Source organism: Schistocerca piceifrons, chromosome X (genome assembly GCF_021461385.2).
Source record: "Schistocerca piceifrons isolate TAMUIC-IGC-003096 chromosome X, iqSchPice1.1, whole genome shotgun sequence".
NCBI lineage: Eukaryota > Metazoa > Arthropoda > Insecta > Orthoptera > Acrididae > Schistocerca > Schistocerca piceifrons.
The window spans coordinates 904,051,989-904,072,364 of record NC_060149.1 but is presented as its reverse complement, the minus strand read 5'-3'; positions in this window follow the sequence as shown (position 1 = coordinate 904,072,364).

The window sequence follows — 20,376 nt, the reverse complement described above, 5'->3', positions numbered from 1 at the left end:
AAGTCGTCGCCATGCAATTCCTGGTGCATAGAAATATGGTACGGGTGCAATCGATGTTGATGTGGCATTCTCAACACCGACGTTTTTGAGATTCCCGATTCTCGCGCAATTTGTCTGCTACTGATGTGCGGATTAGCCGCGACAGCAGCTAAAACACCTACTTGGGCATCATCATTTGTTGCAGGCCGTGGTTGACGTTTCACATGTGGCTGAACACTTCCTGTTTCTTTAAATAATGTAACTATCCGACGAACGGTGCGGACACTTGGATGATGTCGTCCAGGATACCGAGCAGCATACATAGCACACGCCCGTTGGGCATTTTGATCACAATAGCCATACATCAACACGATATCGACCTTTTCCGCAATTGATAAACGATCCATTTTAACACAGGTGATGTATCATGAAGCAATTACCGTCCGCACTGGCGGAATGTTACGTGATACCACGTACTTATACGTTTGTGACTATTACAGCGCCATCTATCACGAAGCGAAAAAAGTGTTCCAACTAAACATTCATATTTCTTTACGTACTACACGAATATGTAATAAAAATGGCGGTTCCTATTTTAAAAAAACGCAGTTGATATCCGTTTGACCTATGGCAACGCAACTTGGCGGCCCAACCATATCGCCATATGGTTTCCCCCTTTAAGCTAGACGAGTTTCGTCTTTGTGGTTTTTTCGTTTGATGCTTATTTCGTGAGATATTTGGCCATGTCACTATCAATGGACCACCCTGTATAACACCTAGGACGTCGCGCCGCGTAGGAGACGCATCACTACAGCAACTATGATGTCCGGATACCCCATGTGTCGCAGTACCTGCATCAAAAATGTGTGGTCGACTTTGTCAAAGGCCTGGCTAAAGTCGAGTGAGCCCAAAACTCCTGGCATTTGGCGAGCGTTGGCTAGCGCGATCACATCTCGATATCGGCATAGTGCAGTGGGAATATTGTGTTCACCTCCTAACGATGCCTGGTCTTGCGACACAACACAATGGGCCGATCGCTTTAGGCGTGCTGCCAGAAGCCGGGTGAAAATCTTCATATCACTGTTGAGTAAGGTCAAGGGGCGATAATCACTAATCCTGGATCAGCCTCGTGGTTTGTGTATGGGCACAATCAGTCCTTCTAGGAACGCCCCAGGGATCTGCGTCGTGGGAGACATAAGATCGCAGCAAATATCAGTCCACGCTAGTGCCAGCAATTGCTGAAATGTCCGATAAAATTCCAGAGGAAGGCCATCAGGCCCCGGGGACTTATGAGCAGCCCCCGTCTGTATTGCTTCAATGATTTCCTCCTCCGTTACATCAGCAGTCAAATCCGCTGCCGCTGTCGGAGAGACCGTGCCATAAGCGAGTTGAGAGACTGCGGCGATCACATCTGGGGGATGTCTGTGTTACGAGTACAGCCTAGTGTAGTGAGCATGAAGGCCGTTTCCTGTATTGCGGTAAATATCAAGGCGTCGTCCGGCTGCCGTCGTAATTGCTTGGATCGGTGTCCTGCGTCGGCGCCGTCGTTCTGCAATGACATTGTACATGGAAGGTTCCTCCTGGGCCACTCTGTCTTGAGTGCGCGCTCTTACGATCGCACCTTCAAGGTGGCAATGTGTAAATCTGAGGATCTGTGCCTTGGTACGGTTCACCGTCACCTGGCTGGCAGGTGAGTACGGCCATGTTGTACATTCCCTTAAGATGCTGTAATAAAAGTCAATGACATGTCTCTTCCATGCAGCTACATCTCGACCGTAGCCTGTCAAGGTGTTCCGGAGATCTGGTTTGGGACGGAGTAACCACCACGACAGAGTAGACCGGTAGGTGCCACACAGGTGACTACAGGAAACCCACGTTTTCTGTATAAGACGTCGACAGTGCTGAGAGGCTAGGTGGGTGACGTTCAACTTCCAAGAACCATGGCTGTGCCATATATTCTGGCGGCCGACGGTAACGGCGCTGATGTAGGCCTCGTGGTCAGAAAACACTGTGGGCCAAACTTCGGCAGCTCTCGTCCCCGCGGCTATTGAGCGCGAGATGTAAATCCGGTCGATGCGGCTGGAGGAATGGCTGGTGTAGTGCGTAAATCCGGGTCGATCTCCACAAACATGTTCTCACGAATCCACCATTTGAAGTTTATTTATGACTGTCGCAGGTTCTGTGCAGGGAGAATGGTGTGGTAACTGATCCTTAGGTGCTTGGCTACAGTTGAAGTCCCCTCCTAATATCAAGGCGTCCTGACGTCCCAGAGAGGGGCGTGATTGTATGAGCGAAAAAGGTGGAACGTTCGCGACGCCGCCCACAACCCGACGGCGCATAGATGTTACTAAGTTCGACTCCTTGGATAGTAAGAGCCGTGTCTCCGGCGTCAGGGATATACTCGACGTCTTTTGCTGGTATACCTTCGCGGAGGAGGATCGCCACACCACTGCCATTGGCCGACGCATGTGAGACCCAAGTCTTGTAGCCATAGCGTTCCTTGAAGTCTTCGACATACGCCTCTTGAAGGAGCGCAGTGTCGATGTCTGCTGCATTGAGCAGATCCTGTAGCATGGCTACGTTATGTCGGGCACGTATGTTACTGATGTTGATCTTTACTAGACGGTATGTTTGGTCAGCCAGGTCGGCAGCTGGGTTGCTTAGGAGGCCAAGTGTGGGCGGCAGGGGCGGCCCCACAGAGGCTAACGATACAGCCGTAGTCACTGTGGCTGGTAGGAGCTGGGTACAGCCGAAGGGGCATCTCTGCCCTTGGCATCCTCCGGGCGCTGAGGCTCATCCTCGACATCATCCGCCCAAGAATCAGATGTAGCAATTGGTAACTATTGATTAGTGCTGTCATTAGAGCGCTCGCGCGCATGTTCAGTAGCAGAAGTGGTGTTGTCAGTCTGAGGCTCAGGAGCTGTATTCGCCATAGCATCGTGACGGGACGGGCAGTTTGTGGTGGTAGAGTCCTGTGTGTCATCCGACGCCGGATCTTCGTCCGGGTCACACATCCGAAGCAGACAATCATCGGATGGCGTATGGCTCGATTCTTGCGCTTTCGTGGGGACCGTTGTTTTCGGACATGTTGTTCTGTGTCAGAGTGCTGGCGGCAATCGTCTGATGTGGTCTCCATTGGCAGGAAGGCAGAAGTCGGGACAATTTCTGTTTCTACTTCCATCTTCTCTTTAGGCTCGTCTTGGTGGCACAATTGATCACCGTCTTAGGCAAGTCTGCCGATGACGTCGTGGAGAGAGATATGGTGTCCGCCACGTTGTCATCGACCATTGACTGCAACATGGTGTTTCGATACTGAACAGGAACAGCTGGTGCGGTTGCGGCCGTTGCATAAGTGATGGGAAATGAAGTAGGTGTCGCTGGGGATGGAACTTCACCAACCAGTGTCTGGGTCAGTCAGCGCCGAATACACTCCAATTGGACATGTCCTTTCTGGCCACAGCCAGCGCAAGTACGTGGTTGTCCTTCGTACATAACAATGGCTCAGCAGCCTCCAATTACTACATAGGATGGCGCATACTTTGTCAGTGCAACCTTAATTTGTCGCACTCCGTTCAAGACGGAGTATGTCTAAAACGTTTTCTGTGTTTCAGCCAGGTGGCTTAGCATGTTGCCGTACGGTTTGAAAGCTGTCATCAGAATATCTGGCGGGACTTCGAATGGCAGCTCGAAGACCTTCAGAGTGCGAAGGCCTAATCCAGTGTGGTCGATCGTTACTGTTCCTATGTGTCCGTCAGGATGCTTAAATTTAAGTCCATGAGGGCGTCTGCTCACAACATCAGTGCATGCCTCTTCACTGATCAGTTTTATGTAAACGACACTGACTGTTATAGAAAAGTGGATCCCAATGATGTCTTGAGGTGCAATATGAAGTTCTTCTCGGATGAAACGTTCAATTTCAAGTAGTCGAGGTCTTCCGTAGTCCGCTTGAAATGTGATCTTAATTGTGGACTTGCGGTACGAGTGTGCCTTGGCACTACCGGGAGACAGACGCGTTACAGTCGCCGAAGCGGGAGGTAAACAGGAAAACACTCGCGCGTGCGGTACGCTAACAGGCAGGACACAGGCAAGACGTCCTTGCCCCACCGCTGCTAACAGCGGACTGCCACTGAGCTACCCAAGCACGATGCACCAGCCGACCTAACAGCTTTACCTCCGCCATTACCTCGTCTCCTACCTTCCTAGAGCACTTGCCCACGAAATGCAAAGGTCCCGAGTACGAGTCTCTGTCCTGCACACATTTTTAATCTGCCAGGAAGTTAAGTACAGAAAGAAGAACAGCTCTAATAAGCCACTAGCTAGCTATATTAGGCATAACCTTTGCTACCGTAAGTAAAACCAGACTGTCAGCTGAAGGACACATCAGTGAGGCTAGTTCATGATACTCTATCTTATGGAAAGGAAAGGATGCAGGGGAACGTGGTGTAGGACCCGGCTAGTGTGGCCGAGCGGTTCTAGGTGCTTCAGTCTGGAACCGCGCGTCCGCTACGGCGCAAGTTCGAATCCTGCCTCGGGCATGGAAGTGTGTGATATCCTTAGGTTAGTTAGGTTTAAGTAGTTCTAGGTACTAGGGGACTGATGACCTCAGATGTTAAGTCCCATAGTGCTCAGAGCCATTTGAACCATGGTGTTGGATTTGCAGTAAAAATTAAAAATAGTGAGACGTCGACTAACGCTTATTAGTGTCAATGAAAGAATTATGACTCTTCGAATTCCTTTCACTGAAGATAGCTTTGTTCCCCTCGACTCCGTCTATGCACCCATTTCAGATAGCGAGGAGGATACGAAGAATCAGTTCTATCAACAGTGCAATGTTCTCTCCAAGATACCTACTAAAGATAAACTCTTGTTACTTCATGATTTCAGTTCTAGCGATGGAAGAGAAAATCGTTTCTGGAGAAACATCATGGGTAATAAAGGTGTTCTGAAACTGCAATGCAAATGGGGTGCTGCTTCTTGGTCTCTGTGCTGTGCATGAGCTATTTATCACTAACAAACTAATGCCGCTTATCTAATCGTTTTATGAATACATTGATGCATCCACACTGCAAACACTGTCATCTCATGGCATATTTCATCACTCGGCATCGTGACAAGAAAGATGTCCTGATCACGAAACAACTCGAAATATAAATGACTGCTGAAGCGATCACAAGCTGCTGATTAGCCATCTGAGGATCCTCTTCCATCGTAAACAACCATCCTACTTCTCAAATCCTTCCAGGAGAAAATTCAACATCAACATCCAGTAGAATTAAATTGTTCAGTCTCTCTTACAAGGCACACTTGTGGATCGACTTAGCAATACGCCAGTTAACACAACAGATGTTGAACAGGAACGGAACACTTTATAAAAACAACATCAAAAAGACTGCAGAGGAGGTCATTGGCTTTTATGCAAAGAAGTATAATGACTGGTTTGATTACAATAATGAAGTGTTAGGCGGGATGCTTACTCATCTCTTGCTCATGATTCATTCTGCACGGAAAAGAAAACACGCTTTCAAGAGCTCATGTAGAAATGTCAAACTGAAATAAGGACAATAAAGAACAACTGGTGGTAACAAAAAGCCAGCGAACTCCAAAGCCTGTCAGGTGTCAGGGACTTGCAGAGTCTTTACACTGGAATAAAAGAAATATATGGGGCTGTTCGTTCCTCTGAAAGCCACCGACAGCACGACCATCCTCACTGATAGTCAGGACATCTTGAGTCGCTGGAAAGAGCATTTCAGCTCAATCTTAAACCGTAGTTCTACTATTGGTGGCGGCTTTCTCAAACATGTCCCACAACTTTCAATACAACCTTGTATAGCAGTCCCACTGACATTTCGTGAGTTCATCAAGGCTCTATATAATATGAAACCGAGGAAAGCACCCAGACTTGACTACATCTCTCTAGAGGTCATTCAGAATAGTGGCTTGCCTCTAAAAACCAGACTCTTCTCCTTGTTTCTTCTAATTTGGGAAACGTGTAAGGTAACATCTAACGTGAAGAACTCCTCAACCCGAATAATCGGTGCGCCACGCTAGATGACCGTAATCGCTGACGCAGAACTATTTCAGCTGCATTCTTACGGTTTTAGCAGGAACGTCTGAGGCAAGAAAATGGAAAACATCATAGATGGAAACTTCGCCAGGCCCAGCCACGGCCACCACTCTCTGTTACGTGTCATTGTCTACTCCTTCTTCTCCTCTAGCTCTACAACTCATGATGAGACTTGGCCTCTTCAACTAGTTCCTTCCATTTATCTCGGTCCCTTGCTAGCATTTTCCAGTTCCTGTAACCCATCTTCCGAAGGTCTTCTTTGACTCCGTGGCCAGCGGAAGTGTTTAAACTCAGGAAACTCAGAGGAGTATTCCTGGATCCTTTCTAGAGCAATTCTGTATCCTTTCTTATATATATAGCATATAATTCCCTCTTTCCATGTTTGAGGCATTTCCTCTTCTTCCCCTATTAGATTAACCAGTTTCAGGATATTCCTTTCCAATCCAGAGCCTCCTTACTTGAAAACTTTGGCTGTAATGCAATCCGTTCCTGCCCCCTTGAGGATATTTAATTTCCTCATTACAGTACTCACCTCTTCTATCCACTGTTATCGGGGTCCACTTCTTCCTGTATTTCTATTGGGTTCCTCGGTACAACTGGTCTTGGTAAGAAGTTTATCAAAGTAGCGACGCCATCTCTCACGTATCTCCTTCTCTTCGCTTATGATTTCACCATTCTCATCTTTTATTAAACTTGTTCAGCCCCTGAGAGGTTTCCGTGCCTTATTCACCTCTCTATACAATTTCATTGCCTCGTTTGCATTTCTCAAAAGCTCCATTTTTTCATTTTTGCCTTCATCCACTCCCTCTTTTTCCTTTGATGGGTCCGTTTTGCAATTCTCCGTTTTTCTTTATATTCTTGCATTATCGTCCTGGTACAATGTGGTTGTAACGTGCTTCTTTTAGACTCCTTTCATCCAGTAAGCCTGACTTGTGGCTTGCATCAGTTAGCACATGGTCGATGATTTATTGTATTTCATTTTGGTGCTGTCCGTGTTCCCTCATATATTTCCTTGAATGGGAACAATGTGGAGCATACCACCTTGTTTTTAGATGTTGTAAGTAGTACCAACCTTGTCCCGTTATCATTACTTATAGCATGTTAACTATAGATACCGATTGTTGGTCTATAGAGCTGTTCCATTCCCACCTGGGCATTTAGGTCTCCGTCTAATATTTTTACATCATGCATTGGGCATTCATCATATGCTCTTTCCAGAGATTCGTAAAAAGCTTCTTTCTTCTCATCCTCTGATTCTTCAGATGGTGCGTGGGCATTAATTATAGAGTAACTGAAGAATTTCCCTTTTAATCTAAGTGTTCATAGTCTTGGTTTTATGGGGAAGCATCCTGTTATTAAGTGCTTTAGTTGATGACACAAAACAAATCCTGTCCCGAACTCATGGTTCCTTTCACTACAGGTGTAAAATTTGTTTGCTTCTTTCTTTTCTAAGATTCCACACTCTGTCCACCTTACTTCTTGTAATGCTATGATGCTCTGCTTCAGGTTCATTATTTAGTCTGGCTATCACTTTCAGCGCTCCTGGGCTGTATAGTGATCTCACATTCCAAATAGCGATGAATAAATTCGATTTACACTTTATATGGTTTTTCTCACTTTCCTTGGACGGGTAGTTTTTAATCGGGGTATTCCTCCCTTAGTTTCCTAGTTTTGGTCCACCCCGGGTATTTTTTTCCCTCCAGTTCCACCATATCTGATGACTGTTCCCCTATCCGTCGCCTGATGAGGCGCCCGATGGGAGATTAGCAACTGCACACGGGTATGTGTCACCTGTATGGCCGCATGTTTCATGCCGCAGTTGATCTGGTAAGCTACCAAAGGCATCTGCATACCTGAACTGCTAAGCGATAACGTAAAAGCATGAGAAAAATGAAAACTCGGATACGAGTACTAGCCGAAGACAACGTATTGCTAGATAAATTTAGTTCATGCAGCGTGCTTCGCTACAGCTGTATTCATCATTCCGGATAAGAATAGCTAATTAAGCATGTCATAAATTCCATGAATTATCTCAGCTGTCATCATCGAATTTGAGCTCTCTTCCCGTGCTGGCAGATAATAATAACGAATTAAAAGGTCCCGCCCTCTCCAAGCATACAACGTTGTTTTATTCCCCAAATATGTTTCACTGCGTTTATGGCATTTCCAGGGGATCTCTCTATCATTTCTATTATTTGTGTATATCTTTCAGAATAAAATAAAAACTGACAGCCGATGTCTTAACTGTGAGGGACCATGTTTGGGAATAAAAGAAAATTGTGTTCTTGCAAGATGGCGAACCCTTTTAATTCATTACTATCCCAGGTTAATAGCATTACTGGTTCGTACAAAAGTCTCCAGATATTTTCTCCTAATTCCTTTTCCAAATACTCTCGTTAGAAATACTAGATTCAAACTCTAAATTCATCCTATCTTTCATGAGTTGTAAAATTTATCTCGACATAAATTTTTTGCCCCGTTTATTTAAAATATATATATATTTTTTCTGTGGGACAAAAAAGTAATGTATTCCTATGCAAACACCCTGTCATTTTTGTGTCTTCTGTACAAATAATGTCCATGTACGTCACACGTCATGTTTATCCTGTGTTTGGGACAGTCAGTTGTCACTTGAAGATGGCCTAAGAAACCGAAAGTTGTTCGAGACAAAATACACTGAAGAGCCAAAGAAACTGTTACATCTGCATAATATCGCGTAGGTCCCCCGCGAGTACGCAAAAGTGCCGCAACACGACGTGACATGGACTCGACTAATGCCTGAAGCAGTGCTGGAGGGAATTCACAACATGACTCCTGCAGGGCTATCCATAAATCCCTAAGAGTACAAGGGGGTAGAGATCTCTTCTGAAAAGTACGTTGCGTGGCATCCCAGATATTCTCAATAATGTTCATGTCTGGGGAGTCTGGTGGCCAGCGGATGTGTTTAAACTCAGAAGAATATTCCTGGACCCACTCTGTAGCAAGTGGACGTATGGGGTGTCGCATTGTCCTGCAGGAATTGCCCGAGGTGCGTCGGAATGCACAATGAACATGATGGATGCAGGTGATCAGACAGGATGCTTACGTACGTGTCACTCGTCAGAGTCGTATCTAGACGTATCAGGGATCCCATATCACTCAAACTGCACACGCCCCACACCAGCTTGAAAAGTCCCCTTCTGTGATGTAGGGTCCATGGATTCATTAGCTTGTCTCCATACCTGTACAGCCCAACCACTCGATACAATTTGCAACGAGACTCGTCCGACCAGGCAACATTTTTCCAGTCATCAACAGTCCAGTGTCGGTGTTGACGGGCCCAGGCGAGGCGTAAAGCTTCGTGTCATACAGTCATCAAGGATACACGAGTGGCCCTTCGGCTTCGAAAGCCAATATCGATGATGTTTCATTGAATGGTTCGCACGCTGACACTTGTTGATGGCCCAGCATTGAAATCTGCAGCAATTTGCAGAAGGGTTGCACATCTCTCACGCTGAACGATTCTCTTCAGTCGTCGTTGGTCCAGTTCTCGTAGGATCTTTCTCCGGCCCCAGCGATGCCGGAGATTTGGTGTTTCACCAGATTTCTGATATTCACGGTACACTCGTGAAATGGTCGTATGCGGAAATCCCCACTTTATCGCTATCTCGGAGATGCTGTGTTCCATCGCTCGCGCGCCGGCTATAACACGTTCAAACTCACTTAAATCTTGATAACCTGCCATTGTAGCAGCAGTAACCGATCTGACAGCTGCGCCAGACACTTGTTGTCTTATAAAGGCGTTGACCGCCGCAATGCCGTATGCTGCCTGTTTACATGTCTCTGTATTTGATGGTGGTGGTTAGTGGCTCTGAGCACTATGGGACTCAACTGCTGAGGTCATTAGTCCCCTAGAACTTAGAACTAGTTAAACCTAAGGACATCACAAACATCCATGCCCGAGGCAGGATTCGAACCTGCGACCGCAGCGGTCTTGCGGTTCCAGACTGCAGCGCCTTTAACCGCACGGCCACTTCGGCCGGCTGGTGGTTAGTGTTTAACGTCCCGTCGACAACGAGGTCATTAGAGACGGAGCGCAAGCTCGGGTTTGGGAAGGAAATCGGCCGTGCCCTTTCAAAGGAACCATCCCGGCATTTGCCTGAAACGATTTAGGGAAATCACGGAAAACCTAAATCAGGATGGCCGGAGGCGGGATTGAACCGTCGTCCTCCCGAATGCGAGTCCAGTGTGCTAACCACTGCGCCACCTCGCTCGGTCTCTGTATTTGAATACGCATCCCTATATCAGTTTCTTTGGCGCTTCAGTATAAATACAATTTTGCAGAATATTATGATGTATTTTCCTTTGAATATTCTAATCATGTTCTGCCAAACAGAAAATGTTCAGCTAATCAAATACTTCTATTTTCATGCAAACTCAGAACAGACTGTCTACAAATCATTCCGAATTTAGAGAGAAAAATCTTGTCGGTGGAAATCTACTCATGGGGGCAAGATTAAGACGGTATATTTAGTGTTGTGGGAGTATGTTAGAATATGTAATGAAAAGCTTCTTTTTTTATAATTATTGTTTTCTAGCCGTATATTTCTATGGAAATGGACACAAGCCAGCATACTGTCACGTGAGAGGTACTCAGAACGGATATAAATACCAAGCCCAGCCCAGAGATGTACGTAAAATATTGCAACTGAGGTTATTTTCTCTAAAAAAAGTAATCGGCAGGTGAATTACTTAGTCAAAATATTATAGTGTCGTATAATTCCTGATTAAAGTTTTCAATTGATCTACACCAGAGATGAGATTTTCACTCTGCAGCGGAGTGTGCGCTGATATGAAACTTCCTGGCAGATTAAAACTGTGTGCCCGACCGAGTAGGAGGCGAGATACTGGCAGAAGTAAAGCTGTGGGTACCGGCCGTGAGTCGTGCTTCGGTAGCTCAGTTGGTAGAGCACTTGCCCGCGAAAGGCAAGGGTCCCGAGTTCGAGTCTCGGTCGGGCACACAGTTTTAATCTGCCAGGAAGTTTTACACCAGAGATGTCATACACTTTTCTACCGAACCGTAAGTCACGTGAGAGTGAGGGTGAACGTGTTAGCATCTTCTGAATAATACATTCTTTCTTTCGTACAGTATCTGAGAGCACACGAGATATAGAAGAAAATCTGAAGTGTAACAACAGTAACTCCAGGCAAGATATTTTTTGTGGTTTTCCTCTTCATTTAGTCTGTAATTAAATGGTTTTCTTATAAACGGAGCTGCCATGTTCAAACGAGGTCGAAAGTCTGACGTATCCGGAATTCGCTGCGGAGGTGGGGCGCGGACTGAGTACGATCCCCCAGGGCGAAGGAGCGCCTCCCTTGCGGACTGTTACGACAAACAGATGTGCCTTCTACCATCTCAGCAGTCGCATCCTTCCTGTTTTTATAGCGCGCTCTTGAAGGGATAATACAGCCGAGCTGTCTCGAGTAGGCAACACATCCTTGCATTCTCGAGAGAGTTAAGAGCAGGCCGCTTGAACATTTCGGACGATAATAGCGCCTGCAGCGGCTAAGAATATCTACGTCACAACATGGCCAGTGGGACACCTTGTCACTTCGCCCGTGCGCCAGCAGAGCTTAAAGAGTAGAGGAAGAGGAGAGGTGCTTTTAGCACTCCGCTTGGGATACTTCTGAAGCGCCTCTCAACGTGCGCGTCAAACACTTCTGCCATCCTACATGGAGTCACTCAGGACGTATTTTCTTCTGCTGTTCCTTCTTTCTGCCTTTGCAATCAACTCCCACAATACAAAATACTACACGATTCGAGAACATCTTTAGCGTAGAGTACAGTAACAAGTATTTAATCAAATCCATGAAAGTGGTGACACGACGTAATCGAGATAGATCTCTTTGTATAAGGTTAATGAAGCCGCTGAACGAATAGTTAACATGCCTGCTTCGTCTACCAAAGTTCTCTGGATGAAAAAATCGATTTCACACCGCACCTAACAAGTAAGCCATAAGATTGTTTCAGAATTACATTATGAGTTTGAATCATGTAGTAAATTTTGGACAAAGTTCTGCTATAGTATTTAAAATCAAATTAATTTCATGTTTTCGCAGCTGCCACGCTCTCACAATAGAAAGCAGAGAATCAGAGGTAGCAAACATGTTGGCAGTGTAGAACCAGGTCAAAACCCACAAGACGTTTATATGCATATACGGGCTGATTCACGAAGGTATGCAAATATTTTAATATGTAATTCCACAAGTAAAACTAAAGAAAAAATTTCATATAAACATAGTTCCGCAAATGTTTAGTTACGGAGTTACGGCTAATAAAAGATTTTGCCTAAAATTTAGCAACTTCGGTAATATGAAGCCATCGTAAAACTGTACGAGATTGAAGTAAAGCATGGTATCCATTTATTTTGTTGTTATTGGTGTAGTGAATCTAATAAAACATGTCCCAGACGTGTATCTGCAGCAGTTTTCCAGAAAATAAATAGAAATCGTGCTTTACGTTTACCTCATACTGTTTTGCGATGGCTTCGTATTAGCAAAGTTGCTAAATATCAGCCAAAATCTTTTATTGGCCGTAAAACCGAAACTAAACATTTGCGGACCTGTGTTTATATGAACTTTTTTCTTTATTTTTACTTGTGGAATAACATATCAAAATATTTGCATATCTTCATGAATCACCCTGTATACCTCTCTCTCTCTCTCTCGTATGTGTGTATATTTGTGTGTGTGTGTGTGTGTGTGTGTGTGTGTGTGTGTGCGAGAGAGAGAGAGAGATAGTAAGGAGGGAACGAAAGTTAGAGTCCATCGCTTTTTTTATGTTGAGCCAATCAGAGACGAAGAATAACCTGTAACTGACCAGGGACGGCAGAAGGAATCGACCGTTGCCTTGTTGAACCAACCGTCGGGACTTTTACTCACTGCGATTTTCTAGAACCATGTAAAAGCCGGAATATTATATGCAGCCTTACCACTGTGCCACCTTCATCCGCCAATTCTACTGTTAATGTTAATAAATTTAGGGATAAGTTTCTTTCATAAGTTGAATAAATGTCTCGTAATGCATAAAGTGAATAAATCTGCTTCCGTCGCCATCAAATCACTCGTTTATTTAATTGCTCTCTCGGTATGCAAGAAAAGCTAATTTTGTGTGTCACATTCACTAAAGGATGGTTAGCAATGCCTTTATGGAAAATAGTAAATTCTAGTCCTGCTGAGTACCTTGTGTAATTTTAATTTGTATACATTCGTCTACGCTGTGTTTTAGATTATTTTTCGGTGGCAGCTGTACGTAATGGCAGCAACATGGCCACTGAGGCAAACTGTTGTGCTGTAAGTTTCTTTTGTGGTCTACAAAAGTGTGTGAATACCCTGTGGAAACCACGAAACGCTATGAAACCGTCTTAGAGCACAGAGATTTACTGTCAATTTCTCGTAGCCAACAAGACTATTTCCATATGTTTCGACTTGTTTCGATAAAGTATCGTCGAGAATTCTACGTCACTGAGGTAGAGAGTGTATCCGGAAAATTATTTAATAAGTTGCGTGTTCTTTGGGTAATTTTTATGACGCACCGTAATGACGCGAAACAAATTAGTTCGTGTTCTATGGGTCATTTGTATGAGTTACCGTTGTGGCGCGAAGCAAATTAGTCGACACGGTTAAATTGTTTCGCTTTTAACTGCAGCTAATACTTAGCATTTACAGATGACTTAATATAACTGTAAAATATATTTACCGACAAGAAAACGTAATATACACATATTTTGTAATATATTAAGTAAAATCAAAAGTAGACACGATTGTCTTAATGGGAATTCTGCGATCGTTCATTAAATAAAAATATGGCGTTTCAGTCTTCGATCGCTATTCTTTATTTTCAATGACCGGTTTCGGGCTAGCTGCCCATCTTCAGATCTGTTAGACAAAGTTAAAAATATAATTACAAAGAGAGATACAGTTGGTGATAGAAATATCTTAGTTTACAAAAAGGAATTTTGGAACGTATTAAATGCCAACATACCATATATTACAGTTACAGAGTAACTTGTCAGTACAGAACCAATCGGTTCGCTGTCATAACTAAAGTAAATTTTACTGTTAAAACCTTATATCGCCGTTTTAGAGAAACCTGATTGGTAACAGTAAAAAGTACCCTCTGCCTATAAGAATTGTGCAGACAGGGCGGAATTTTGAAATTCAATACAGGGAACATTGCAGTCATAGTAAGCGGACAGCATTTGGAGCACATGTAAAAGATAGTAAACATGAAGTGAGTAATATAAATGAACAAATGCAGGTGCTACATAAAGCTCCAAAAAGTTTCTATCTCAACGTGCTCGAAGAGATTGAAATATACGCTCATCAAAGGAAAACCTACTACTTAATGATCAAAGCGATTTTATGCACAGGAGTTATTATAAGATTTTTAAAGACCTGTTTTAGGCTTACTCTTGAATGCAACAGCACGCTCCATTACGAACGAGCTGCAGCGGAACGGCCCTCAGCGTATTGGCGGCGAGGTGAATTGGGCGCGGCGGAAGAGGACTCGGCGTGGCGTTGTACACGTTCTGACATAGGGAAAACCTCTCCACCGCCGATCAAAACAAAGAAGAGGAAACGCACATTTTCGAAAGAATATTTACATTTTAATTATATTTTACGTTTCTTTATAAAGAAATTTTAAATTAGTGTAATTTTTTTCGTTTCATGGTCCACTCGAAAAAAAAATTATTCATATTTTATTACTTTAAAAATTGTTTTATTAAAACGAATATTCGCCATTAATATGTACAGTGAAATAATAACAGATGCACAATTCTTATAGGTAGACGGCACTTTTTAATGTTACCAATCAGGTTTCTCTAAAACTGCGATAAAAGGTTTTAACAGTAAAGTTTACTTTAGTTATGACAGCGAACCGATTGGTTCTGTACTGACAAGTTACTCTGTAACTGCAATATATGGTATGTTGGCATTTAATACGTTCCAAAACTCCTTTTTGTAAACTAAGATATTTCTATCACTAACTGTTTCTCTCTTAATAATTATATATTTAACTTTGTCTAACAGATCTGAAAATGGGCAGCTAGCCCGAAACCGGTCATTGAAAAGAAAGAATAGCGATCGAAGACTGAAACGCCATATTTTTATTAAGTACAACTTTCTGTATAGTTTTTTATGAAGCCCTACTGCCTTCACTTGACAAACAACACGGAGGCCTAGTCGCCGCCTATGTGCGACATCCACGTGCAATAACCATCCACAGAGGGCAGGTGGCAGCACTAGCAGTGAAGGGTATATAAACCGTGCGGGCAGGGGAGGGAACGAGAAAAATACTGCAGTCGTTGTCTTAATGCGGAAACGGAGTGATTTCTCTGACGCCCAAAGGGCATGATGCTCGGCTTTCAGGCCACGGGTGGAAGCATTTCCGAAACGGCTACATTTGTAAATTGTTCGCGTGCAGTCGTGGTTAAAGTATACAGTGCACGCCAAAACCGACACCGAGGCGACTGTGTTGGAGAGCCGTGCGTCACCTCACATTTACCCGCCCGAGGCAGCCTGCGGCCGACCGCTCCGTTCTGTTGCCCGGTCTGCGGCTACTCCAGCTCAGCTGTACCGGGAACAGAGTGCGCGAGCCACGATGCCCTGTCGAGGCGTACCCATCCGCTGCCGGATGTCAAGAAGGCTCCGTGCAACAGGGAAACATGCAGCGCTGGGGAGGTGGCAACGACTAGCCACACGCGACCGGATTTGCTTTCTGAATCGGCAGTCCTCCTTTGAGAATCATGGAGAATTGATATGCTAGGAACAGGGTAGGGCGCTCTTGATCCTTTGTAAAGACTGATAGCTCGTAATAGAAAATAACGGTTGTACACAGTAATGCGTAGTACAATAATAAACATAGTACGAGCAGCTTTCTATCGGTGTATGCAGTTCATCCTTTCCTTTTTCCGGTTCATTCTAAAGCTTCCACTTTTCTGAACTCTTTAATGAAACTTGATCTCAAATTTTGTAGATACGTTATTGGTTCAAAAAAAATTGTTCAAATGACTCTGAGTACTATCGGACTTAACATCTGAGGTCATCAGTCCCCTAGAACTTAGAACTACTTAAACCTAACTAACCTAAGGACATCACACACATCCATGCCCGAGGCAGGATTCGAACCGGCGACCGTAGCGGTCGCGCGGTTCCAGACTGAAGCGCCGAGAACCGCTCGGCCACTCCAGCCGGCGATACGTTTTTGTTACAATTTGGTCCGCATGTGGAATATCGTCTAGAAACGTTTCAACAATATCTTTATACACCCTACTATTTATATTCTTCTTCGTGTAATGTTCCTGAGTCATTTTCCACGAACAAGGTCTTTTGCGGTAAAATTTTGTAAGTTTTTGAGGTAGTGGTCCTCTCCTTCTCCATAGTGGACGCAACTAGAACCTGCTATATTGTGCAATAAAACTAGTGGACCTTCTGAACGTGGCCTGGCTCGTTGCTATCGAAATACGCACTAGTGCGCCCAGGAGGCCGAATCGGCTGTTCCGTGAACTACAGCTGACGGCATCGTGATCGTGTCTCCATTAATGCACAGACGACGACTACAAGTGTTCCAGAATCAGTCGGATATATCCATGGCCCGCCCTTAATATCCGCTAACGCAACCCCATGCAGACAGTTCAGCACAAGGAACTATGACCATCCCCTTTTGGGTTATTACACAGGGTGCGGTGAAGTTCTCGCACTCGGGCTTTGCAGCGTGACCCCTCATATGCCTGCGATAAAAAAATATCTCTCGCAGAATTTCGTCCGACGAGTGCATCCGGCAGAAAAAGGACGATAAAGAGTGGCAATCTGGCAACACTGTAATCACATACATGGTAACTACCTTTGTCAGCACGTATTAGTTGCGTCGTACAGTTGGTGCAGTGGATAGAGCTTTGGGTTAGTATCCAGGAGGTCAGTGGTTCGATCTTGGGTTGAGGCATGTGTTTTTTTATTTGGTAAATGTAGTCCAGGTGGTACAGTACCTGGCCTCTTAATCGTCAACAGCGATTGCAGCGGGTATTCTAGAAAACATTTGCACTTACATACTGCAATCGTAGAAATGGAAGATTGGTTAGCTTTGAAAGAGGCCGTTTCCACGTCGTGGGCGTGAATTTATTCGTACCACTTCGTCTTCTACATGCGCAACCTGTTTTCCTTGTTCCCTCCTCCAATGGTCCCATAGATTAGTACCAACTATTATTCTTGCCGCGTTCAGCTCGTGTCTCAATACATTATTATTATTATCATTATTATTATTATTATTATTATTCTATCGATGACATTGTGGAAACATCATGTCTATTACTGTTAGTGAAACAATGTAATTCGAAACGGAACATTTCACAATTAGCGGTGTCGAGATGAATCATGCAAAACACTATCTGTGAGAGGGTTAATGCACCTTCAGTGGAACAGCACGCAGGACTGACGGCATGTTTATACTGTATGCGCTCTCCACCAGACAGGGGGTAGTTGCGAGCGGAATAACGGGCCCGTGGCAGACTCCAATGTACATGCGCACACGTATCGAATTTTCTCATTGTAAACCTCTATACCAGTGTGGCACACGTACGGCACGCACAAACGATGAATACGTGTATATGCTTCTGGTCCTCGGTGCATCTTATAACCGGGCTGGTGTTGCCGCTCGTGAATTTAGTCTTAGATATCCTCGTCAACGCTATCCAGATAAAAATATGTTTAGTCACCTGGAGCTGCGTCTTCGGGAGTCAGGTTCTCTCCTTCCACCATTGCGTGAGAGAGGTCGTCCACGGACTTGCCGTAGTCCAGCTACTGAGAAGCTACTCTGGAGGTCATGCACCAAGAACATCAGCGAAGTACATGTAGCGTAGCAAGGCAGCTGCGTGTCTCGCAAACGCACGGTCGTTAACGTGCTGCCCGAACATGGGCAGCACCCTTATCATAATGCTTTCACGCAACACCTGAATATTGCTGATCGCCGTCAGTGGATGCAATTCTGTGAATGCTTCTAACAACGACAGGATGCCAACGATGATTTCGTGAACACCGTAATATAGTCGGATGAAGCAGCATTCACTCGTGTGAGAGTCTTAAATACGCACAATGCTCACCATTGGTGTGAGGTTAACACGCACGTCACCAGCGACCATGGATATCAAGTTCGCTTTGGTATCAACGTCTGGGCGACAGGCGTTTGGGTCCCTCCATGTTGCCTGACCGGTTGGCTGCACGAAGGTATCATGCGTTCCTCTCAAACTATCTGCCTGATGCGCTGGAAGATGTTCCACTACATGTTCGGCAGAGGACATGGTTCCTACGTGATGCTGCACCTCCACACTCTGGAATTAATGTACGACAGTATTTGGACAAAACTTTTCCAGGGAAATGGCTCGCACGTGGAGGTCCAGTTGTATGGCCACCGCGTTCACCTGGCCTAAGTCCCATGGATTTCTTCCTGTGGGGACACCTGAAGGAGCGCGTTTACTCTACTCAGCCGACGAATGTGGAAGAATTGGTAGCATGTGTTAATGCTCCTCTTGTTACTGTGGACGCAGCCGTGCTGCGAAGGGTCCAGAGTTGTATGATCCGGCGGGCTGAGCAATGTTTGGACATGCAGGGAAGTCGCTATGAGCATCTGTTTTTCTGAGGACAACGTATACAGTTGTGAAGGTCGTGCGGTCATTAATATGGACATTGTTATAGTCACTGGTAGCTAATGTGCGGCATCTGAACGCTCACATTACATGTGGTATAAATGACAAGTAGACGTTGTGTTATTGTACTTTGCTATCGTCTTTAGCATCTCGAAATTTATATTTTGGTATAGCTATTCTGTCCTAAGACAGGTCGTTAGTTTCAACTGTCTGTTTCTTATTTGTCTAACCAAGTGTTTGTTATGTTCAGCGTTAAAAAATGTTGTAAATTTAGGATACATGTGACATAGGAAACGCTGTATATTACAGTATGAAATATCAGAATGAAATTAGCAAATAAAAAATTGCGCCACCACCCAGTATTGAACCCTCGACATCCTGCAGGCTAACCCAAAACTTCATCCCTTCCACCAACTATACTGAGCAACTAGTATGTGCTGACAGAAGCAGTTACCATACATGTGGTTACAGTGTCGCCAGATTGCTACTCTTTAACGTCCTTTTCCTGCCTGTTGTACTCGCCGGACGAAATTTTGTGAGAGACATTTTTTTGTCGCTGGCATGTGAGGAGTCGCGCTGCGAAGCTCGAGTTCTCGAATTTCGTTTCACATTGTACATTATTATTATTATTTCTTTCCTTTCTCAGACGTTATGTCTGGTTAAAAATGGAAAGTGACGCGGACATTGATCAAGCGTGACTTCCTTTTAACTGTACGGTATTGTTACATTGCATTTAGGAACTTTCGGGTAATTGAACATGTATCAATAATTACAGATTTCTGTAGTTGTATGTATACGTTTGGATGTAGCTGTATTGCGTTGATGTACTGGTGCATATTGTATTGTATGACTCATGTAGTTGATAGTATAATTGGTATAATGTCAACTTTATCCTGATGCCACATGTCCTCAGCCAGTTGGACGTATTTTTCAATTTTTTCACCTGTTTTCTTCTGTATATTTGTTGTATTGAGTATGGATATTTCGATTAGTTGTGTTAATTTCTTCTTTTTATTGGTGAGTATGATGTCAGGTTTGTTATGTGGTGCTGTTTTATCTGTTATAATGGTTCTGTTCCAGTATAATTTGTATTCATCATTCTCCAGTAAATTTTGTGGTGCATACTTGTATGTGGGAACGTGTTGTTTTATTAGTTTATGTTGTATGGCAAGTTGTATTATTTTTGCTACATTGTCATGTCTTCTGGTGTATTCTTTATTTGCTAGTATTGTACATACGCTTGTGATGTGATCTACTGTTTCTATTTGTTGTTTGCAAAGTCTGCATTTATCTGTTGTGGTATTGGGATCTTTAATAATATGCTTGCTGTAATATCTTGTGTTTATTGTTTGATCCTGTATTGCAATCATGAATCCTTCCGTCTCACTGTATATATTGGCTTTTCTTAGCCCTGTGTTGGATACGTCTTGATTGATGTGTGGCTGTGTTAGATGTTACGGGTGCTTGCCATGTATTGTTTTCTTTTTCCAATTTACTTTCTTCGTATCTGTTGATGTTATGTGATGTAAAGGGTTGCAGAAGTGGTTATGAAATTGCAATGGTGTAGCCGATGTATTTATATGAGTGATTGCTTTGTGTATTTTGCTAGTTTCTGCTCGTTCTATACAGAATTTTCTTAAATTGTCTACCTCT